This window comes from Bidens hawaiensis, unplaced genomic scaffold (assembly GCF_021521415.1).
Source record: "Bidens hawaiensis isolate Kalapana, Puna unplaced genomic scaffold, B.hawaiensis_p1.1 tig00053989_1, whole genome shotgun sequence".
Lineage (NCBI taxonomy): Eukaryota > Viridiplantae > Streptophyta > Magnoliopsida > Asterales > Asteraceae > Bidens > Bidens hawaiensis.
This window is the reverse complement of record NW_027506280.1, coordinates 115,042-119,257: the sequence shown is the minus strand read 5'-3', so window position 1 is coordinate 119,257 and position 4,216 is coordinate 115,042.

Here is a 4,216-nt window from a genome sequence, read left to right as displayed (position 1 = left end):
AAGGCTTCTTGCTGAGCGTCTCGGATGCGCGTAGAGAGCTCTGCGTGAATTGTTAGCTTTAGGGCCTTGACCCGTAGTGTTTTTATTCGCTCCTTTCTGCTTAGCGCGTCTGCTACCCACATTCGCTTTCCCCGGATGATACTTGATCTCGCAATCATAATCATTCAACAATTCAACCCATCTTCGTTGCCTCATGTTTAAATCCTTCTGATTGAATATATGTTGGAGGCTCTTATGATCCGTAAAGATTACACATTTCGTACCGTAGAGGTAATGGCGCCAAATCTTTAGCGCGAAGACAACCGCTCCAAGTTCTAAATCATGCGTTGTGTAGTTCTTTTCATTGGTCTTGAGTTGGCGCGAGGCATACGCTATAACTTTGTCTCGCTGCATAAGGACACATCCGAGTCCCTGGTGTGAAGCGTCGCAGTAAACGACGATGTCATCCGTCGCCTCTGGTAAAGATAAAATTGGCGCACTACATAACTTCTGTTTCAACATTTGAAATGCCGCTTCCTGATTCTCGCCCCAAATAAACGCCTTGTCTTTCTGAGTTAGCGCGGTCAGAGGTAGAGCTAACTTGGAGAAGTTCTCAATGAAGCGTCGATAGTAGCCAGCTAGTCCAAGGAATTGCCTCACCTCAGTTGGGGTTTTTGGCGCTTCCCAGTTTTCGATGGCTTTAACCTTAGAAGGATCGACGTGTATTCCTTTCTCGTTTACAACGTGACCGAGAAAGTGAACCTCTCTAAGCCAAAACTCACATTTAGAAAACTTTGCATACAACCTTTCTGTCACACCCGGCCCCTGAGCGGCGGAAACAGCCGGGCGCACGAGTGGGGATTGATAATTAAGCACGGGCCATTGCAAAACATTCAAAGATTTTTATTGCGCATGAGAAGTTTAGTACAAACACATTACATTGTTCAAAGATTACAAAAAAAAAACATCCAAGTATAAAACTGAAGATTTCCTCGCCATATCCCCTTGCGCGGCGGGTAACCGTGCGCATCGAGGGGATAAAACCAAAATCTTCCAAAAAGCTTGTTTTAGATGTTCAGCGTGTGGTGCTCTAAGTGTGACTCCATGCGCTACCTAGTTATCTCCTGAAAGACACGTAAAAACATTTGAATCAGTATAAACTGAGTGAGTTCACAAGTTTTAGTAACTTGATAAAATCATTCTGAAACATTTCTGGCAACCTCATTAACATCTGCTTGGTAAAATCGTATTAACACATAATTCTGATAATATTCTGATAAAAATCGTTCCGCGGGTTACGCGTGAACAAATTCTGGATACGGTGCTCGTCTATGTAAGTGGCGCAGCCACTACGAGCTAAAATAACGTAAAACCGTCCCGCGAGTTACGCGCAGACGTTTCTGGAAAACTAGGCTCGTCTATGCAAAGAGGCATTGCCCCTACGAGCTAAGGATACTGTCCCGCGGGGTTACGCGCGAACAATTCTGAGAAACTGTGCTCGTCCATGCAAAGAGGCATTGCCACCTACGAGCTATGGATACCGTCCCGCGGGTTACGCGCAGACGTTGTGCCGGAAAACAAGGCGCTCGTCCATGCAAAGAGGCGCGACCCCCTACGAGCGGGCTCAACCCCATAGTACTGCCCCATGCCAGGCACTCGTCCATGCAAAGAGGTGCGACCCCACCCTACGAGTGGGCGGATCAAACCAGCAGTCCCTACCCTTAGAGTTCCAATGGTAAAGTGATCACTTACTCGAGTTCTAGCGCACATACATTGAAAACCTTAGATAACCGTTTGCATTGCTCATCATGAACATAACTTAAACACATAATCGCTTGCATAGCTTGTAAGTATACCATGATAAAACATTATTTAAGTACGTGTCCCTCGCCCCGAAAGCAGTTTTAAAAAAAACAGTGAAACAGTGAAAATAGGGGCTGTGAGACTCACCTGAGGTTCTTGTTAAGGGATTAATCGAGATTCGGGTTTTCTTGGTGTTGGCCTCGGAATCGAAGGTCTAGAATACGATTAAATAACAAGTATATATATTAAGATCAAGAAATAGGAGAATATAAGGGTTGGATAGTAGGTCTCAAGGTTATATTCTCGGCTTACCTAGTAACAGGATCGGAGCTGGAAACAACGGATGCTTGGAAAGGATTAGTGCAAGTTTGTAGTTCTTTGAAGTGTGTTTTGGGTGATAATTTAGGCTACAAATTTATAGGCAAACTCAAGGGAACACAATCCCTTGCTTTAGGGGATTGAAATCTTTTCATATCTAAATGTAATGATGATAAAGTATGGAAGTTATTATTATTTACTTAAGAGTGGAGTGGTGGATAAAAGATTTTGATTTGATTTGGACAGAACATGCAGGTCTGGGGTTGGTGAGAATAGGGTGGCTGACAGTTGACTTTTCATGTTACAGTGTGCTTTTTCAGGTACTTTTGTCAGTGTACAGTAAAAAGTGGAAAATCTCTGAAACACGGTACTGTTTCCTTTTGGGCGGGAGTAATCTCCTTAACTGGAGAATAGACCAAGTGTTCTGCGCGTATAACTTGGTGCGCATAGCTTTCTGCGTATAGGACATGTCTTTGCTGCGGGTAGGTGCGTAACCTTCTCGCAGTTAGGGACATTTGAGTTTCATTTGTAGATTCTCCAGGTGGTCTTGGTATTTCAACATAGTGATCAGTCATGTTGAAGTCAATTCCATCTTGGAGCTTCAGACAAACTAGCTCTCAACGTTCCCGCCATGCGGGTAGGTTAGTTCCCTTCCGCACGCGCATAAACGATGTAGGATGCACCCGCCTTAGCATCATGCGGGATGGTCAACCCATAGACAACATAACGTTTAAGTTACATGAAAACATAAAGCCAAATCATTCACCCGCATGGCGCATATAACATATGCTCACGCTGGTTCTTAACATGGTGCGCTCGCGCAGGTTGCACATAACAACTGCACGCGCTGACTAACATGGCGCGCTCAGCGCAGGGCGCACATAACAAATGCACGCGCTTAATATTTACAATCACCTAATTATTAGGTTGATTACTTAGCTTATGGGTTTGGGAAATTACCGGTTGTCACACTTTCTTTCCTTAACAATTCCAAAATCAACCTCAAGTGTTGCTCATAGCTCGGCCCTTGGTTCGAGAGTAAATTAGAATATCATCTATAAACACAATCACAAACTTGTCCAAGTATGGTTTGCACACACGGTTCATCAGATCCATGAATATAGCCGGCGCATTAGTTAGCCCGAAAGGCATCACTAAGAACTCATAATGGCCATAATCTGGTTCGGAAGGCTGTCTTTGGCGCGTCTTCCTCATGGACCCTAAGTTGGTGGTATCCTGACCGTAGATCTATCTTCGAATAATAACTGGATCCCTGCAACTGGTCAAATAAGTCGTCAATCCTCGGTAAGGGGTACCGATTTTTGACTGTCAGCTTATTCAGCTCCCTGTAGTCAATACACATCCGGAACGAACCATCCTTCTTCTTAACAAACAGTACTGGAGCTCCCCAAGGTGAAAAGCTTGGGCGTATGAAACCCTTATCCAAAAGTTCCTGTAACTGATTGGATAGCTCTTGCATCTCAGATGGAGCTAATCGATAAGGCGCTCGGAGCTACTGGCGCAGCTCCTGGACCAAATCAATTCGAAACTCGATTTGTCGCGGTGGCGGCAATCCGGGCAGATCTTTAGGAAAAACTTCTAGAAATTCGCGCACTACAGGTAAGTCTTCAATTCTTCGCTCATCTCCCTTCTCTATTACATGCGCCAGGAAGGCGTAGTACCCTTTCCTTAGGCACTTGCGCGCCTTTAGGCACGAAATCAGTTTCGTCGCAACTCCCTTTCTTTCCCCTTGAATCATCAAAGTTTCTCCGTTCAACAGTGGAATCCGAACCTGCTTCTCATGACAAACAATCTCCGCGAGATTCTCGACCAACCAATCCATACCTACCACAATATCGAAACTTCCCAAATCTATTGGCAACAAGTTTATATTGAACTCATGACCTCCCATGACTAATACACATTGCTCAGTCCTTTCATTCGCGCATAACTGCCTACCATTGGCTAGTTCTATAGTATAAGGTTTGTCTAGCCTACTGGTCGCTAAGCCCAGGGAGTTTTTAAACTTATGGGATATAAAACTTAGGTCAGCGCCAGTATCAAATAAGACAGATGCATAATGACCGTTAAGCAAAAACGTACCGGTTACCACATT